This window comes from Falco cherrug, chromosome 6 (genome assembly GCF_023634085.1).
Source record: "Falco cherrug isolate bFalChe1 chromosome 6, bFalChe1.pri, whole genome shotgun sequence".
Classification (NCBI taxonomy): Eukaryota; Metazoa; Chordata; class Aves; order Falconiformes; family Falconidae; genus Falco; species Falco cherrug.
The window spans coordinates 2,892,896-2,912,815 of NC_073702.1; the positions used below are offsets into that span (position 1 = coordinate 2,892,896).

The following is a 19,920-nucleotide window of genomic DNA, read 5'->3' on the forward strand; positions in this document are numbered from 1 at the left end:
TGCAAAGAGGAGATATCTACAGATTTTGAAAACTAAGGCTGGCAGCAGTCACTGAGTCCAAGATACCTGTGTGAGGACTTCAAAATCTGTAGAGGATTAGGGACACCCTAAAACAAAGTAAATGAATCTCACTATTAATTTTTCCTTGGGGGAAAAAAAAATTATTGTGTTCTTGATGAGTTTATATGAGGAAATTCAGTACAAAGTGAAGCGAGTTGAGTTGACCTGAGGCCTTTGTAGCTTTGCACAAATCTTCCATTGTTCTGTTGGGAAGGGGCGAGGGCTTATACACTGCAGAGTGTGATCTCATTAGGAGTAATTGTAATGTGAAAAACTGCCCCTATGAAACCATTCAGTAGATTGTATTAAAGCTCTGTTAAAAATATTAAACACTTTGTCCCGTAAAAGCCTGGTTTTTGAGATTTTTCAAATGTTTTTTTTTGAGCAACTGACTCTTTTCCTTCTCTTAGTTAACTTGCTCTTGATTACGGACCTAGTCATAGCTGATGTAATTAATGTAATAATCTTTGATTTTCCATAAAGGAGAGAAAGTATCAGAAAAAGCAGTGTATGTTAGGAAGCGGGTGGGGGACAGGAGCTGGGGGCCTGGGGGGGATGGATGAAGAAGAAATCGGTGTTTGGTAATGAATTCAAGTAATCTGTTTATTAAACAGGCTTCTTAATTTATAACCGCACTGATGTTGACAAAAGAATTAAACGATAACTTGTACTCGAGTATAGTAGCATGCTCATTTGCAAGAACACTTCCCGTTTCTGGCTTGCTTCCAAAGCAATCGCTAAGAGAATACGCTACTCTGGAAACAGTCCAGAGGATCATTTATGGTATTTTTCCTCTTTTCTTTCAGTGATCCTGTTAAGAGTTTCAAAACAAACTCCAGCTCCATATTGAGGCAAGTTAATGTATTTGGGAGGGAAAGGGTGGGAGGCAGGCACTCGCCGAATGTGCGCCGCTGGCAGCTCTGAGTCAGAACGATCTGGGTGACTCTGGCACACCACAATAATTGCCGTCTGTGATACTTGTTAGCTGTGCCTGTGCTCGAGGATGTTATTAAGTATGATCAACTATGTAGTGACCGATAATACAGCTGGCACACTGATACCGCGTCTGTTTTTTGTGACAGATATTGAGAGAAGCTTATCTGAACATTGACACTAATGCAACTGGCTATCTGTTACTGTCAAGCTGTGTAACAGATCAAGCAGAAGCAAGTTGGAGTGTGCTTCCTTAACCCAGAGCTTTTATAGCCCTGTCTGAGGGCTCACTTCTGCAAATACTTTGTACCTGGCATGCTGCGCGACTTCTTTGGGACTGCTCATGGCAGAAAGCATTGTGCTCTGTCAGGATGGGCAGAAGTCTGTGATTCCTCTCTCACGCTTGCTAAAGCTCAGCTGAATTAACTTAACACAATAGGAAGGTCTTTTAAAGATACAGAATAATACCTTATCTGGCTGCGTTGTAGCAAAGGTAGGAGTAGATGGCCACATTGTAGTTCCAAATAGCTCTTCAGCCTCTAGCTCAGTGGGGATTTTCATTTGTGTTAGGCTGGCTTGATTGGCTGGCTGTGATTGAAGAATGTGTTTCTTTTGCATACAGCTTCTCTCCCGTGTGTGAAATTTTTTCAGTTCAGACACTGAAACAATTGAGTTCTGATTTATACACAGCTCTGCACTGGATGTGTTGCCAGAAGATTTTTTGTTTTGTTTTGGTTTTTTTTTGTTGCATGAATGTAAGTAACTGGTAATGCTGGGAAAGATAAGGAAGAAAACAATTGTGAGCAGTGAAACACAAAACCTGGAAAATGAGCTCCCCTGTGTTTCTTCTGCAGCTTTATCTTTGAAACTGAAGTAGTGTGTTTGTTTGGTTTTTTTTCTGTGTACACTGATTATTTCTCACTATAGGTGTGCCAAGGGTCTGTGCCACCTCGGTGATCTATTGAGATAACAAACATACATAAGAGAGCCGAATTGCAGAGAGCTCACAAGTGTCATTTAAAGCAAAATCTTAAACCTGGGTGAAACAAACATGAGAAAACTATACGAGCCTCTGAACTTTGAATTGCAGATTCTTTTGTTTATGTGCAAGGACACCATCTCCTCCATTTTGATCTTATGTCTGATGGTATGTGGCACTAGGCTTAGGTGTGGAAGTTGGACATTGTAAAGGATTGCCTTGAAAGGTACCTAGCAGAGATACCAGAAAGGTACTTGGAAATACTGAGTTCTTCCAATAGCGTGTATTGCATCTGTTCTGGCAAAAAAACCTCAGCCACAAAACCCCAATAAAGATCTCAGTAACTGTAGTGTACTCCCAGTAGGTCTAACTTTGATTATTTTTTTGTTGTTGTTTTCCCCGCACAGTGGATTTCAGTCAATATGTTGTACATGTAAGGAGCACACTGTGATCAGTGATTGTATTTGAAGGAGAAAATAATTCTTTGTGAACTTCTAGTGTAATGCATTTTCCATCTGTTTCGTGTTAGCTGGAAATGGGGAGGGAATGAATTAAATTTATTCAATTGGAGTAGTAGAGTGATTTTTCAGGAGGTATGAAGCATCACTTAATATGACTGAACTGAGAAATTACACAGGTGATTGGGCACAGAGTCCAAAAATTCAGATTTCTAGGGAAAGCCAAATGGGTACATTTTACTGTTAAACATTTTATAATAATGTATGCAGTAACAGTTGTTTTATTGGCCCTGAAATGGGGAGGGGATTATAGCTATTTGTAGATTTTGTCTTGGTGAGGTAAAAAGGGAGATACAGGCTTTTCTTTCCAAACCTTGTCATGTGCTGTATGCTGTGCCAGACTGCAAGCTGCACCTGTTCCTTCTCTTTTTTTCTTCTTGGGACAAACTTTTATCTCTTGACATTGTGAAATCTTACTTGATAACAGATCCAGAAAGTGAATCTGCCTTATGCTTGGCATTTTTGTGGTGTAAAGTATGTGTGGTTGTGTTTCTTGGTTGGTTGGGTTTTTTTGTTTTATTTTGTTTTTTTGATAGTACTCCACTTAGGAGCTGATAAGCCACAAATTTATTAGTAGAGGGCAATGAATTAAGAGGCGAATGTGAATAAGCTGTCATTAAAAAAATGTTACCATGCTTCTAAAAAGCTCAGGTTTTGCATATTGTGAAATTGGTGTAGTTTAGCCCAGGTAGTGTGTCCCAAAAGCTTTGGGTGACCTGCAGGTTCAGTAACTTATGTTGACATTCCTGCATTTTCAACCTGAAAATCTTTTGCTTTGTGAAGAAGGGGAAAAATGGTAGAAAATTTTTTCATTGGCATTTATATCATTAAGACTCTAAATGTTTCCTTTTTTAAAGAGCAGTTACTCTTCTTCCATTTGCCTCCAAAATTACTCTAGGGAAGAGAATGTAATTATTCATAGCAAATTGAACCAGAGCAGAGAATGAGGATACCTCTGAGTCTTGTCATTTTCTCAGAAGCCAGTGGAAGTTCAACACGAGAATGTCTACCTCCTTCCCTTTTTGTCCCCTAAAATTTTAAATAATTTTGCTGTCCCCTTTTCAAACAAAGGTCAATGTGATATCAGGTGCCAGATACAGCTGCATAAGAACTATTGGTTTTTAAAAAAATAATAATCATGTAAATATCTTTCCAAAGGATCCTAGCAGGGTTCAGAAAAAATATACCAGTTAATTTTAAGGTAAAAGTAAGACTTTCTAGCTAGATGGTCAAGAATACTGAAGGTGTTTCTACTGTGAAATGTAGAGCTGTGATTTCTGCTTCCAGCCCCCTTTGGAATTTCTAGAAAAGTTGAATGTCTTGGCTTTCTTTCACCCTGGAGTCTCCTGACTGCCCTTCTTGTCAGAGATGTGGTAGAAAGATATATTTTCTTGCTATGTCTTTCTTTCAGAACAGTCTAGTCTTCTTATAGAGTATGATTTTCACAAATTTGTCAGTCTCCCTAAGTCAGTTGAGTTTTTGACCTACTTTATTCATGTTCTTCAGCCTCTTGGATGTGTCAGCGCAGAGAAGAGAAGGGGAGAGGAGCTATGTCTACTGTTAAACAAGTCCTCTTCGAAAATTGGTTTCCAAATTAAATCTATCACCTGAAGAAACGGTTGCCTTCATGCCTCATAGCATTTGTTGCAGGTATCCTCAGGGTTGCCTTGTGGCCCTAAGATACAGGGTTTTTTTTCCCTTTAAGTTTCTGAATTACTTTGATTAGTATGATTATAGGCCATATAGTTTTGGAGATACAGCATCCTGTCTCGAGTGTGACATGAATATATGTGAGAAGCTAAGGTGATGTTTGAGTTGAAGTGATTTAAGTGCTGGAGGCAGTCAAAACCTGCTAGTTCTGATCCAAAATGCCATCAGTGATCCCTAAAATGCATTAACTGCGGAACTACTGACAGGTTTAGTCAGTACTGAACTAGTTGTTTCGCTCCAGGAGAGCTGAAAGGAGTGGATTAGCACATGCACGTGGGCGATCAGGAGTCCAGATTCTAGAAGTGAAATTGTTGGGTAATGTGGTTGAATGTAGATCTCTTTCCCTTCTCTAGCCTTTCTCCTGCCCCACCCCGCCCCTCTGCTCCTCTTTCCAGATTCTGTTGTCTCCAGGAATTAATTTTATTTTTGCATTTTTCTAGAGGTTTGCTGAATATGAATTTCTGAAACTAAATTTGTTGCACTTTTTTTAATTTATTTTCCTTTTGGTCAGATTCACTGCTGTGCACAGATTTTGAAATCAAAACAAAGCCAGCAATGAAATCTAGCAGATTCTTAGTAATTTCTCCTTTAGTTACAGAGGAAGCACTAAAGCTGTCTTTTTACGGGTCTGGGATGCCACTGCTGAATTAGCTATGGTTGCTCAACAGCTGGGCCATTAACTCCTTAGCCATAAAGTCTATCTTCTGTTTGTTCTAAATGAAGCTTTAGTTGCTATTTAGAAATGGAATCTCATCATGTTAAGTCTGTTGCACAAAACCATACATCTTGCTTCTGAAACAATTTTTTCTGCCCAGAAATCTGTTGTGAAAGTTAAAAGAGACATAATAGCTTTGTTACAATTTTTCTGGAGTATAAAAGATTTTCCTAGATGATGAAACAACTGTCTTGCTTGAAAATTCTGGGATTCTGGGGGTTGGTTTTTTGTTTGTTGTTGTCCAGTGTTTTTGTTAATCTCTGAGAATTAAGCCACTAAAAATAAATTTAAATATCCTTTTATTTCAGAGTACAAATGAGAGAAATGACACACACATATAATCCTTGTTAGGGGACTCTCAGGTGCACGTGCATCCCATTAAATATGACTGTTAGCTGTTTAAGGAAAAAAAAAAAAAACCAAACCAAACCAAAACCCAACCCCTCCAGCCAGGAAAATAAGGCTTCAGGAACTGAAAAAAGGAAAGTTAGTAGATTACAGAGAAACTAAAATTAGAGGTTATTTCCTGGAAGAACTTCTTACAGAATAGATAGGAACATGTTAATAAGTGTTGAACTGATCTACTTTATGTATCTGTAAGTCAGCTATTATATGGATGATGGAATGCTGTTCAAAGCGGTTCAAGCAAACTGCACTTCAAAGTATAAATTGGTCTCTGAAAGCAAGGAGCCTTAAGCAAAGGAGTGAAGTGGAGGTTCTTATTCAAGAAGTGGGACAACCATACAGAGAGATCCATGTTTGGTACTGAAGTTGAAAGAAAATAAAAATTATGTGAGCAAAATGTTTGCTTAACTAGATTAGCTTTTGAATTTTCTGCATTCCAAACTTCCTCTGTTATCATGAAAATATTTGCTCCTCCATCCCCTCAACAGTCCATACATGTTAAGCAGTATTAAATCTGTAAGAATATCTTTCTGTTTTTACTTGGGAAACTGTGGAGACAGTTTTCTCTTTATGTGGATTTTGAGTTAATATCATGCTTATTACCACCTGAACTGCAGTGTAAAAATTAATTGTTGCTTCTTGACTTCTCAGCGTTAAATCTCGGTGTTTTCTCTGTACAGTGCCATCTTTGCAATATAATTTAGTTATTAAAAACAATAAGCTGTACACAGCTTGTGGATTAACACTTTCTAAATTGAAAACAAGTAAAACTTTTTGAAATTAATATCTGCAAAGACAAAATAGCTCTTTCAAAGTGTACTCAGTATGTAACATTGTTTGTCATGATTGTGTTGGTTTTTTCACCCCCCTATAAATACTACTTTGTTAATAAATACTACTTTGTTAATAAATACTTAAGGATGGAACCAAGTTAAGATTAAAACAATTTGTAAGGGGTTTCCTTAAAAGAATTAGAAAAGTATTTTCAGGGAGTTTATTAAAAGCCAAACATCGTTCACATGACAGGGAAAATATGTAGATATTTTCTACTAGAAGCCTACACAGAATGTTGTGGCATCAAGCAGGAAAAAAACCCCCAAAAACAGAAACAAAAGAAAAAGGAAGGTGGGTTCGCTGTTTAATTCAGCATTAGTCGGCATAAATTTTATAAAATTTAACCTCCCTTTGCAGGATGGTGTATCTAATTTGTTCTGTAACCTTGCATTATCAAGAAAACAGCAGCAGTAGCAAATATATTTAAGACACTTTTATGAACAGTCTTCTTCTTACTTAGAGAAGCTTTTATCCCTGGGTACTTCCTAATTTTGCTGTTGCCTCTGCCTGTCACGGTGAATTCTCTTGTCCCTAATATTAACAAAATACCTATACATTATATGTGAAAGGGAATAGTATCCTAGTTAATAGTTTACAGAGATACTTTGTTTTCTGTGGGAATCTCATATTTCATTTCTTGCTCTCAGATACATCAGCAGTATGTCTGCTGAAGGAGTGTTCTTCTGTACTTCTCCATTAATGACTGTTTCTGATTTCAAGTCTCCCTAATAAACACAGCATGCCAGCATCCTGAAGAGCGGCTGTTCAGCATGTAACGCTTATTTCCTTACTTCTATCCATTAAGAAGAGATTTTCCTTTGAGGAAAAATTATCTTTTAACAGCTATATGGATTTCAGGAAATTTTGCTTAATATTACACTAATTTATAAGCATAATTCAGAGTAGCTAAGGCAACCAAGTATAAAACTTTTGTGAGGTAAGAATTGGGCTTGATTATTATGCTTTTGGAGTCTGATCCTGTCAACACGTGTACCTGTATAGCTTTATATAGCTGGGTGGCCCTGCTGCCTGTCCTAAGGAGGATAAAGTTGCTCACACCTGTAATAAACATCAGGTTTTTTTACCCAAAGTAAATTGATACTTTTCTTAACTTTTGTGCTTTGGATTAGTTACATGTGACTTGGCAAGACCTGTCTCTTCTGAAATAATAATATCGAGCATTTTCCTAATGAAAGTGTAATTAACTGTAATTATTAGTATTTTCTGACACCTGACATACCTCAAATGTGTGTGATTGATGGATAAAAGGGAAGTACATGATTAAGAAATGTAAGTATTATTTTTTGATGTATTTAATATACATAAATGCAAAGATTATTTCTTGCTTTAATTGTGAAATGAGTTAAGGGTTTGATTTTGAGAAGCTGGTGCAAGTCTAGAGCCCTGCCTTGCTGGCTGGCTACCTTTTTTTTTGTTTTGAACAAAAAAAATATTTCTGATAGTATGTATTACCATAAACAAACATACTGAAGAAAGTGTAACAATGGGACTCCTATTTCTCAGTAAACAAGTTATGACTGTTTTAGGGAAGTAACGCCTAACGCAGAGGACTGTGTGACTGAAGGCTGAGGCATCATCCCTAGGACTTAATGGCAAGACTCCCGTTAACTCAGTGGGAGTAATATAACGCGCTAATATTTTCCTACTGAGGAAAGTGCTAAAGTTTTAAGGAGCTGTAAGCATATACATAAACCTAAAACTTTTACATGGATGAAACATACTTAAATGCATGTTTGGTTAGTTGTGCTTTTCTAAATTGTAGGTATTGTGCTGATATAAATGTGTACAGAGAAGCGAGTATAAACGTGACTCAAAAATTCTACTGATGGCACATGGGATATGTAGCATATTTAGTGGCTGTAACTTGTTATTATTCTTTCATTTAGTGAATGTGAAATATAATCCGGCCTAAATGACTGGTGTGCATTTTTCCAGTAGATTCAACACAGTGGACTGAAGTAGGGTGGCCCTTGAAAGTGGTAGTTGAAGATCTTTTGGCAAGTGACTAATATGGTGGCCTTGTATAGCCGTGTGCATGTGACCTGCTGTACGCTCCCTTCACCTTACTGGATATGTCCTCATGATGTGACTAAATTGCAAGTGTCCCCTGATGCTTGGTAGGGCTTTTTTTCCTCAGATGACCATCTAGTTATTTTATTCTAGTGTAGGAGAGAGGCAGGATGTCAGAGTTCTCCATCTGCATATGATGGACCATCAAGGAAAAACTCACGAGCTCTCTGGAGCTTGGATTAATGACCGGTCCACGCCGTCTCAAAAGTTATACTGCCTGTGGCCTACAAACTTCCGAATCCCTCAGTTTCTCCACTTAATAGCTAGTCTTCATTTATAAGTAGTAAACAGTATTCTTTGAACTTCCTGAATGTACCATCTTTTTTTACATTAAGCTATTGTATGGGTAGATTTTGAGAACAAACTATACATTTCATGAATGGCTATGTGGTGCCTAATTGAATCAATCCATTTGTGTACACAGAGGGACATAGTTGGTATTGAGAATCTCATTAAATCTCTAATTTAAATTCTTGGAGCCCTTGCTTAGCTACCATGAAAGTACTTGAAGAATGCTGGCAATTGAGATTCTTAAGTAAAGTTTATTGTATTCCTAAAAGTTTGGCAGTTTGTGTGCCAAACAGCTCAACTCTGTTGATGTTGGAACAAATTACATGTTAAAAAATTTGTCTGTAGAACATGGGTCTGAGTGGGCAACATGTGGCTGTGATCACTGATCATATTTACATGATCTCATTCAACTCAAGTTTTCCAGACTTAAGTCAATTATTTTTCTTGCTGAGAAGGAGGGCATGCCTATTAACCAACATGCAGTCACTGTTAGAAGGTTTTATTAGCCCCTGTTGAATCTTGTCTTCCCATAGTTTAGCCGTTAGAACCATTCACATGGAGCTATGAGTTCCAGTATCTTAGGTTCTGAGCTTCCTTTATATATATGTTTAATATGTAAAATACAAACACACATATAAAATATAAAGCATTTAATCCTGGATGTTTGAGCTTCATGTTTCAAAATGTTAACATATTTTTGTCTTGATCAATTTATTTGCACTATGTATTTGTATGCATGTATTTCTAAGACGAATGATAGAACTGGAGAAAAGTTTCTACTGATTTTTTCATTTGTTCATAAGGGTGATGTGTTTGTATGTCAAAGCAAATGGAGACACATTGAACTTTTTTCTTCTTCCTGTTAGACCATATAGCTTTGATTCAAGTCTTAAAATGTCCAATAAGAAAATGTAATCAGAAAGAAAAAGTTAGGATGAAACAGATATATCTTTTTTAAGATACTCTTTGCTATTTCTTTAATAGCTGTATAGATTTGCTTTTGGAATGTGGTTAGAATCCTATTGAAGAGAGGGTATTCTTGCTACTTAATTTTGTTGTGTCGATCAGGCTCATGATATAGTCATTTAGCTGAAATCAAACACTTGGATGTTGGATTTCTCATGTTTCAAAATGTCAACATATTTTTTTTCTTGATCAATTTATTTGCACAGTAAATGAATTAGATAACTCTTCATTTTAGGTTTTGGCCCACTTATTGAAAATTTTTATTCCATACTAGTAGCTTTTCTGTAAAAATTAACATTCAATATTTACTTTCTTGAGCATATTGTAATTGTGACATTGTTCTGTGCTGATTGTGTAAGGACAAAATGTTTAGACAGACGAATGGACAACTTTCAAATGGTAGGCAGTTTTATTGACACTAACTTAAAAAAAAAAAAAAAAAAAAAAAAAAAGAAAAGCACTGATAAAGTCCCCCCAAATAATACCTAAAGGAAATGGACATTGTTTTAACTGTTAGCAAATCCCAAGGCTCCACATTGTCACCTAATTACCTCACCTATGGAAGTCTCAGCCAGGTTTAATCTGTGGCTGCTGAGAAGTGTGCAAGTATCACGTGCTTAAAATCATAAGCAGGACTGAAACTCGTGACCCCCAGTGCAGATTGAATAGAATATTCAGTCTGTGATCTGTGACTGTCTCTTCTGTTCACTTTCACTTATCATTAGTTGCATATCACTTAATTTTCTGATTAAAAGGGGCAATTCTTTGGCTTTAGCATGTGTATGCTTGTCTGTCTGCTTTAGTTTGTCAGCTGAAATAAGTCTCTATTTGGCTTATTATTAAAAAGGTCTTGTGAGTGGAATTGCTCGTGAACAATGTCAGTAAACAAGGGAGAAAAATAACATCTCTTTAAACCACACTTTTTTTTTCCTGGGTGAGTGCGACAAAGGAGGAGACAGTGATGTGCCTGCTTTTGTTCATTTATCTTAAAAGATTTTTTGTCAAATGGAGAGCTACATAGTCACTGTATTGTGTATTACTGTTGTAAAAATCATGTATCCAGGAATGTAAGATTCAAAATCGTGTGACACAAGTAGAGATGAGTACTTTGTAGAAAACAAAGCACATATTGATAATACAAATGATGTGCAATCTTTAAATTAGGAGTTTTTATTTCTCTCCTTAATACAATACAATTAATGAAAATACAATGCCTGTCCTCACAGAACAAACACCATTTTTAAAATTTCACCATTTAAAGACATTTTGTGTATTTAAGCACTGACAATGGTATTCATTATTAATTAACGTTCAGGAGATAACTGTCAGTTGCCAGTCAAAGTGGAGCTTGGAAGAATGTTGACACTGATTGATGGACATGTTCTGGGACTATGCACAAACAGGCTGCTCAGGTCATCTGAACACATAAAAACATTACAGATCAGCTCCACGTACACAAAAAGATCTTTTGCTTGGACTGTCCTTCCTAAAGGGATGATATCCTTCCATGTATCCTAGATTCACTTGATTTGTAAACTAAACCCTAGGTTTCTCACACCATGGTCTTGTTAACGTGGTCATGTAAACTGGCATTAATAAGAGTTTAGTTTGGTCTGGTAAATACAGGTAAAATGCCATTGTACTGTTTCTGGCTGTGAGTGGCTGAGGTGCTTTTAAGCATTCAGGTTGAAAAATGTTTTTGACATTGCTTTATAAAGTGCTATACGTGCTTACCTAATGGATATATACAAATGTAATTTCTTCTTTAGGTAGAAGAAAATTCCCAAACCCCAATTTCTATTGCATTGAAATGCAGAGATAGAAGAGGCTTTTCAATCTTGCAATCTCTGCAATCCCTTCAGAAGTGAGTTTTAAATATCTGTGGTCATACCAGTGCTCTCCATCTTCCTGAGTCAGTAGTATATTTTCATTCAATGAAAGAGAGATCCAGCTTGTGGCACCCTCACGCATCCTTTTAAAGGAGTATGTAACAGCCCCTTTGTGTGCCACGTACAAATTACGCTTGCCCTAGGCTGGGTAGCCTATGCCCCATGGGAAACAGCGGTTCAGCTCCTCCCGCTACTTGTGTTGGGCACCTGATAGTACAACAGTGGTAGTAGTCAGCTAAAGGCACACGGTATGGTGATTTATGGAGAGTATAGCCCATATAGAGAGATGGTACTTTCCTGTATAGGTGAACAGCTGGGTCACCTCCAGCATATGATAAGCACCTCTTCAGAGGTAGTTATAGCTCATAATTTTTTTCTTCATTTTGATTTTTAGAATATACTTACAAATGCAACATGATGGATTTGTTAACTAAAAGAGATGGAGGGCTGTTCATTAAGGTGATGGAAAAGGAAAATGTCTGCTGACTGGAACCCTTTTCCTGTGATTACCCATGGGGGAAAAACTCTTGTGCTGTATTACATGTCTCTGTAGGTTAAAAAATGGACCGGTCTTGTCATCTTTGAAAATCCCTGTATCTGTCTGCTTTGGGAGACGCTATAGTTCCACCCAGTCCAGATGGAAGTAGTGTGCTGCTGGGGATCCCTTGCCAATCTCCATCCCTGATAGTGGTTTCTGAAGCATATTGGGGAAATCTGTTGAGAGCTGTCATCATTTTGTACTTACGTGCCTTTCTCTCAGTCCCAGTCCCCTCCAAGTACCTGGAACTGGGTTTCCTTAGTGCTTCTTACAGGGCTGGCAGGGTGTGCCTAAAAGAGGAGCTCCCTGCTCTTACCCAGTGGAAAAGGGGATCACAAACGTTTTTTGTTGCAAAACTGCTTATTTTCCCTTGGGTAAAATCTTGCTTGCTTTATTCATAAAAATAAATAATTAGTCCCTTGGGACTACTTGTGAGAGTTAGAAAAACAGGAATTGGCCCCATGTCATAACCATCTGTTATTAACACAAAGAGCAAGGGCCCAGCCTTGCAGTCCTCGCTAAAGGCAGTTTGTTTAATAGGAGTTGCTACAAATATGAAAAATGTGTGTTTTCCTCATTACTCTGACAATATTCCCTACCAGTAAAAAAAAAAAAATAGTCATGAATTTTGGTGTACAACCACACAATTGCGTTATTTTATATTGCGGTAGGCTGTATGCAATAAACATCTCATTGCAAGAAATATATGTACTGCTGTATTTTCTAAAATCACTTCAGCTACATTCACGTGTATTTTTTTCATAGTACATCTTTTTGTTTTATGGCTGAATTATGACTGCGTTTTCTTTTCTACTGTTTTTGCTTCCTTCTCGATTTTGGCTAGTTTGAAAATGGTGCCATTTTCCCCTCTTCCCCAGCAGAAAATTCTTGCCTTTTTACTTGACCCCCACCTGCTCCCACCCCCTCCCTCAATTATAACTACAAGCGTTATAGGAAACCTAAAATAATTTGATCCATCCTGCCACACAACAGAGAGGTAGACTTGTTGGCCAGTACTTCCATTCATTTTTATAGGCTGGACTGCCAGGTTGGATTGTGGGTTTTTTCCCCACTTTTGTGACCTCCATGGTATTTGGCATTTCTACCTTATTATTTGAGCGAATTACTCCATAATATTTACTACAAAACCCGTAGCTCTGTAAAAAATCAATTTTGTTGCACCCCTCCCCTCCCCCCCCCCCCTTTTTTTTTTTCTTCCGTCAGTTTTTATGTGCATGTTTTTTAGGTCATCCTTAGTTCTGAGAGTTGTCCTGTCCCTGCTAGATAACTTGAGCCATGGGTTTTAATAGGGGCGTTTAATCCGTGCTCCTTTGCTTCTGGCTATACATTTAGGTTAGGCAGAGCAAGGGTTGTTATAAACCTGTCGATTGCACCTCAGTGGGAGACAGTTCTCTGGCTAGCTGTAATGCCTTTAAGGATGGCTTTGCACAATCAGTCTGTCACAGAGCACACGCCGTGCAGCCCAGATTTTGGGAAAATATATAAATTATGTTAGGAGGCTGGGTGTTTCCATGGTGTATGCAGAAAGACAGGAATTGCTGTATTGGATCAAACAAGTGGCTTGTCAAACCCGTTACTCTTTTGCCAGCAATGTCCAGTAGCAGATGTTTAAAAAACACAAGATAAAAGAACATCACTTCTGTTTTTCTTAACCCCAAAGCATTCTATACAGCTCTGTTACATTTCCTTTATATCCTTTCTCCAGTCATTCAGTCATTCAAATGTTAAAAGATGTCTGATTACTTTCATTCCATGTAATAAATAAGTTCTAATCCATTTAAGCTCCTAATGAATTTTTGTGATACTTCTATTAAGTTTGTGGCCTTGGATTTAAATAGACTGGAAATTCTATAGATGTTTGTTATTAACTACTCAAGCCTTATTATTTATGAAATGTATATTTTGAACTTGACTGAAAAACCCCTTGAGGATCTGACATAGAAGCATACATTGTAATAACACTAAACTGACTTCTGTGCATTTAGAGAAGTTTTATTTCAAATAGTTTGGAAAAGTAATTCATCATTTGTGAACTACGTGTAGGACAAATGAGCTAGAATTTTTCTACAACAATGTTACAGCAACTTCTTTTACCACATTTATAGATACTGCGAGCCATCGAAGGGTTAAATCCCCCCAGGCAAGCAGCGTATCACTTTCCTTAAAATGCCATTGGGAAACTGAGATAAATGGTGAAACATTTCTGTGTTGACATGATGTTCGCCTGTCCGATTGCATCCTTCCCAACAGACAGCAGAGAAGCAATTACAAAAAAAGACATCTGTGCCAAGGTTTGGCTAGCCAGGGAGGGCAAGCTCTTGTGTTTAAGAGGTAGAGAATCCAATCGATGAAAATGTCTGGGCCTGTTAGCACCAATAAAGCTGAAGGCCACTGGGAAGCTTGGAGAGGGTCTTTTGTTGTGGAGATAGAAAAGAGGCCGAAGCTGTGACACTTGGGGAGGAATAGGGTCAGCTAGTACGATCATCCATCTTCCTCAATGGCAGCTTTCTGTCAGTTTTTAACCCTGCTCAGCAGAGGATCTAAACCTCTATTGTTGGCACCAGCCAATTCTCAGCCAAGTGTAAATGAAGTTAATATTCACTGACCTTATGCATAGCCAATGAAGGCCCTTGATGTCATCCTGGAAATAATGTTATCTGACACTTCAAAAAGCAGATGTTGGCAGGTTGTTTGTGTTTTTTGCTGAGCCAGGATGCAAAGATGCATTGTTTAGCCACCTCGCATTTAAACTGATTTCCATAATAACCACAAATAGGCCTTTTTGACCTTAAATGGACGTAGTTATGGTTTTAGTTTGCATAATATTATGTGCTGGTCACAAAGCCTGGCTAACCTGCACTAAATGATCTGGGAGAAGTAGTTCAGTTCACTTGGATAGGAAAGATGTGCGTCAGTGAGCAAATTTTATTTGTGCTGATAAAACAGTGAGTAATTAAAATAGTTTTAATAGTTGAAAGCAGACATTTTTAGAACACAACAAAGAGTAGCGTTTATTTGGCAGCATACCTTCGTGACAGGAAATAAAGTAAAAACCAACTGTTTTCATGTGTACGGTTTGTATTTTGAAAGGCCTGTTACAAGCAGTGGTTAAGGTCTTTTGTTTTCAGTAATATTTTGCCATGGTGAAACGTGCTTATTCTAATATTGCTTTAATTACGGAACCTTAAACAGTTTTCATACGCTCCACTTTGCCAGAAGTTTATCTAAGACAGAAGTGTGCTGATGATAACTGCGTATTTATACAGCGTATTTCATCCAGATAGACCCCCAAACTTTCCACAGACTTTTACGAACAGAACACATCCGCACTTCTCTTGTGTAAAAGCCGGAGTCAAACATCTGTAGTAACTCTGGGGCGACACACTATGGATCTTTTTAAGGCGCAGTGGTGTTCCAACTCAGCAGCCTGTGGGTCTGATTTGAGGAAGCACATAAGCATGTACTACACCTGGGAGCTGAAAAGTAGGTCGATTTTTTTTTTTTTTTTTTTTTTTTTTGTGGAAATTAGCTGTAATTCTGGCTCATGTGTGCTTACCTTATGAGAGATGAGCATAATGGCTTACAGTAATAAAGTACAGATGCAGGATAAGTAGTCATTACTAATCAAAATTTTCAGCTGTATCCAGCACTGAACTTCACACAATTTTTTTTACCCACTGTGTAAAGAGCATGGCAGCGGGTAAAAGAAAACTAGAAAACTCTGTATTATGCCACAGTATTGGTTTTTAAAATACCATTGAATGATGATTGTAGTATAGTCAGCCCTTTTCAGGCTGCAATCCATACCTGTCTTTTTGAAAAAGAACTTAAAAGTTCCATGGATTTTTTTTTTGCTTTTTTTTTTTTTTTTTTTTTTGTATGGGTGTCAAAGAATGAGTTAATGGTTGAAATGAGAAAGCCTGATCACCGGAGTTGCTTGGGAGGCAATTATCTGACAAGCTGGTAAAGATGAGAAATAGCAGAACAGATCTGCATCTAATGATGCCACTCAGGTCTGATCCTAAGATAAACAGGCCTAGGATTTTTGGAAGCTTTATTATTGATTGCGTTCTTCCCATCGGTTGTGTGTGTTTGTACCTGTTAAAGATGTAAGCACCTTTCCTATAGTAACAGATTTACTTGGCAACTCATCAGCTACAGATTTCTGTGTATGCCTTTGCTTGATACTAACTCCGACGATATGGGATTAAAAAAAAAAAAAAAGGCAGCGAAAGAGAAATAAATTCACTAGGTTTCTGGATGAAATTTTGAGAAATTGATGATTGATTTTGGTTGAAGTACAGCACTATTTCACTAGCTTCTGGCTGTTTGTGCGCTGGCTGTGACATAGGAAGTCTCAGTCGTGTAGCTCAGATGATTAAAAGGCTACTTTTAGTTTGGACTGATTTTAAAGGGGTATCTGATAGGACTAATTTGTCCAGCTAGATTAAGTCAAATTCCACTCCCCCACCCCAAATCCAATATTCAGTCTATTCTACAATCATTCTGAAATTACCTGTAGTTAGAAGAAAATTTCTGAAATACAGAATTGCAGCCGGCTCCTGAACAGTGTGGAAAGAGCAATGAGCCAAAGAGCATTGAAATCAATGAAGCACCTTAGTGGGCCTTTAACAAGCCCTAAGTCTGCTAAGCGAGAAAATTAATTTGTTTAAGACTTTGGAAAGACCCATTTCTTCTGCAAGTTATATTGAGTAATAAAAAGACTGAGTCACATTTTAATTTTACTATGCTGCTGTAAATTGATTTGTTTATGGCTCAGTTTTGATAGGCTGTCCCTTTGTCAGGCTCTGTCCTATGAAAAGTATAGAATGCCAAAAAAGCCACCAAACTTACCCAGTTCTGCCTGGTCCTCCAGGAGAAATGGATATTGAAGTACAGAAGTTTATTTCCCATTTCTGGAATGAGACTGTGAAAGAGAAATTTGCTTTTGTGAATTAAACCACAGGCAGACTGATTCATTTCATGCTGTTGGTGTTGAATATTGTTCTTGTTTTAGTTGAAAGTTTGTGACATGCTAGCTTGCCGTGCTTAGGCTGCTGAGGAAGTGATCCAAAAATAATGGAAAATGAAAGTGTTTGGTTTAATGTACTTTCCTCTTTGTTTGTGGGTTGGTTTTTTTGTGGTTTTTTTTTTTTTTCTCTCTCTTTCTTTTTTCCCTTTAAACAAAACAGAACAAAACAAAGGGTGCTTTGGACTAAATGTCAGCAGAAGATGCATTAGGGGGGCAGTGACACAGCGAGCTGTGAGCTGTGGGGGTGTGGGGAGGTGGCTGGTGGTGGCTCTTGCAGCCTGGCGGTGCTGGTGATATGGTCACCGCGTCCGGCTGCTCTCATGGAGGAGACCTGGCAGGGACCGGGAAGCTGATGTTCTTGTTTGAAGCTAGGTTGATTTTGCTTCTGATTAACCTTATCCATAAGGGGTAAGGTCTTCAACAGCAGATTTTTTTTGTCTGGTTCTATTCAGAATAATAGATAATTTTCACCTCTGGACTCTGGGCCTCTGCAGAAATAGTCTGTATGGATCCGAGTTCAATCTGTATTGCGTTGTCAGCATAGCTGTGATTTTCTTTGACAGTTGCATCAGTGGGGAAGAGAAGAATGGAATTAGGTATGAAAAATTGCTTTGTCCTCCTCAGTTTCTAGAAAAGATCTTTGAAGCTGTAGTGTGAAATCTCTAGCACATCTGCCGATGATTTATACTAATAAAGACTAGCCAGGAAAACTGTGTTGCAGAAAATAGTATTGGAAGAAAAGAGCATAAAAAATCAATCGTATGAGGAGATAGGATATTTAGTACTGAATCATCTTCCCTAATCAGTGGAAAAATGGATTATATGACTAATAAAGGATCACCTAAAAAAGAACAGTTAACCATGTACCATTTTGTTGGAGAGATCGGAAATACTGTAAATAACTTAGCAGTAATGAAATATGTGATTTTACAACAAACAACATTTGCCATATGGGTAAAAAAGATCTAAATTAAATGTACCACTTTATACTTTTGTATACCAACAAGGCTATCCATTTGGCTTTGGTTTTTTTTTTTTTTTTTTTTTTAAAGTCAGTGATAGAATTTACTCCACCCACACAAAGCACTGAACTGCTTAAAGCACCTGCTGTCAGACTGAAGCCTGGGGATGTATCCTGGAGGAGAGGGAAGGGGAGGGCGTGCTAGTGAGGTGGGACTGCGGACAGGTGAGGCGATGCAATCTGAGGGCACGAGTTTGGGCTGAGCTGGAAGAGATGTTTCTTAACCTCTGCCCTGTACTTCAGAGTGCCAGGCAGTGGATGTGTCAGCAGGTGAATACAAGTGCAGGGCAGGAGTTTTAATCACTGTGGTAGATGTATCATTTAATGGTTTGCATACCACAGCAAAGTGGCATCTGACTGCTGTGCAAATAGCCAGGGTCTCAAGCCAGTGTGTGTTGCTGGTTGGGACCTGCCATTGCTAATGACACTGCATTATGCAGGCATTCTTGGCTTACGTAATGAGTTCTTTACTTAAGGCTTTGCCTGTTTTTTCATAAAGTCAATAATGCAAATGTATGAAACTAAGGCGAGGCCTGACTTTGTCCCTTTGAAGTGACTGGGAGATGGTCTTTCATAAGAGCTAAGGTCTACTTCCAGCTTCTGGTTTAGCTTTATCATAAGAGGTTTCAAAGTGCCTTTCACACACACACAAAATAACTATTTTAATAGATTAAGTATCAGTGGTAAATGTTGTGGAAACACCTTTCATAAATAATAAAAAATGAAGGGCCCATTTGTAAGTGTGGCCATGTTCTTATTTAGTGGAGGAGAGTAAGGTGCATTCTTCCTCTCCACTGCTGTGTGCTGCTCCTATTTCTCAAATGCCTCAAATGCCAGAGGGTGCGACAGAGTTTAGATTTTTGTACTACCTGTACAAAAGACTTCACTGTGTTTTATCCACACAGCAAGAGACGCAGGAACTGTGTAATGTCACTTCAGAAAAAAAAAAATTAAAAGAGATGCAATTTATATGTATGATCTGGACCTAAGGCAGTTGAGCTCTATGCCTCTTACTAAGCAAGTTAGAGTGTCTCTTTTCACTTTCCACCATCCCTAAGTGCCTGCAAAACTGGAAATTAAAAGATGAGTTCAGTAGAAAAAGGGTTCTGAATCTGAGAATTTACTGGTTTGGGTTTTTTTTTTTTATCGTTTTAGTTGTTGTTGTTGTTAAACATCATAACTTTTGGACAGGCTTGCATAGCTCATGAAGCTCACATTACTTTGGTCCCCACAAAGTCAGGAATGTCTGAAATCATTAATATTCTTTAATCTCTGTGTATGTATGTGATCAGTCTCTGAAATGTACTTGGATCATCTTTTCAAACTGTTTTCCATGATTGCAAGGACTAAAAACCTCTTTTTTTTATCAAGCTAGAGTTTAGATTGTTGTTTAGAAATAATAATGACAAAACCATATGGTTCTTAGAATTGGAATGTAAAAGAAATTATCAATTGCTTTAGGATTAAGAATTAAAAAAAAAAAAAAGGAATTGGCAACTGTATGCTGCAGCATACTTGGATTCAGAAGCCCATGTTAAAACCCGCAGTTAAAACAAATGCAAAGTTCTTTTTTCACATTCAGTCAGATCAGTTCAGGATTCTTTAGCTGTTATTTAAAAACACACTTTTAGTTTGGAACAACCAATGTATCTTGGAAGAGTAGGCCAAGGATCCTGGTTCATCTCATACACCAGCAACGGGCCTGCTTAGGAAGTTGTGATAGCCTAATTGTAATGACTTCGAGTCGCTTTTACCTGTGTAGAAACATAATAGGCAAAGTGTCTCAAAGTGCGGGAGCATGTATGTGTCGCATAGGTGTAACTGAGGACATAATTTGACTTGTGCACACACTGTTACCACTGATGAGGCATGGGGAGAAGCCTCTTGGGACTTTGAAAATCCGTAAGTAAAGACTGA

The 19,920-nt window shown here is 37.9% G+C and overlaps 1 protein-coding gene across 6 annotated transcripts in view; it reads left to right on the forward strand.

Annotated features, from left to right (window-relative positions):
• The window catches only part of EPHA7 (EPH receptor A7), a 170,358-nt gene that overhangs the window by 11,811 nt on the left and 138,627 nt on the right, over positions 1–19,920 (forward strand). The window lies entirely within an intron of this gene.